We start from the raw sequence: 751 nt of genomic DNA on the forward strand, positions 1-751 counted from the left end.
TTTTTGGTATTTTTCAAAAACAACCAGGAGACCCCCTTCGGGGGTCCCTCTCTACCCAGACCAAGGCACCCCGATCCTGGATACGGGGCTGGGTGGAGGGGACCCCCCTCCGCAGGGACCTGGTGGTGCTTTGTACTTAGAAGATTTTTTGGATAGCCATGGGCGGCAGGCATCTTTATATATTATTATATATTATATCACATATTAATATTATAGAGACACAAATATATTATCGCGAAAACATTTTATTAACGTTCTGTTAAAACAAACAAATTGTCCATAATTCACTAAATAATCACCATTAAGCCTCTTCAAACTTATTAAGTTTGAAGAGGCTTAATGGTGATTATAAGTTATTTAATAAAACGTTCTGTTAAAACAAACAAATTGTCCATAATTCACTAAATAATCACCATTAAGCCTCTTCAAACTTATTTAATATATCAATGATATAAATAGGTTACCACTGGAAAAACACGTTCATTGTAAAATAATAAACAAGACTTATCCATAAAGTAACATTGATTTGTAACAGTGTTCAATAAAGTTTTGAAAAGAAAAAAGTGAACAGTCACGGAGCCCCGCCCCCTCCTCCCTAAACCCCGCCCCCTCCTCCCTCCCCAAGATCTTCCCTTGGCAGATCTGCGGCAGATCTTCCCCTCTTGGTCTCCAGCTACTCATGACTCCTTTCTAGAGCTCCGTTCCATCAGCAACGATAGGACATCCGGTTTTTGAGCTGGCAACAATAAGG

The sequence above is a fragment of the Gymnoscopelus microlampas genome (assembly GCF_963454915.1).
Source record: "Gymnoscopelus microlampas genome assembly, chromosome: 7".
Lineage (NCBI taxonomy): Eukaryota > Metazoa > Chordata > Actinopteri > Myctophiformes > Myctophidae > Gymnoscopelus > Gymnoscopelus microlampas.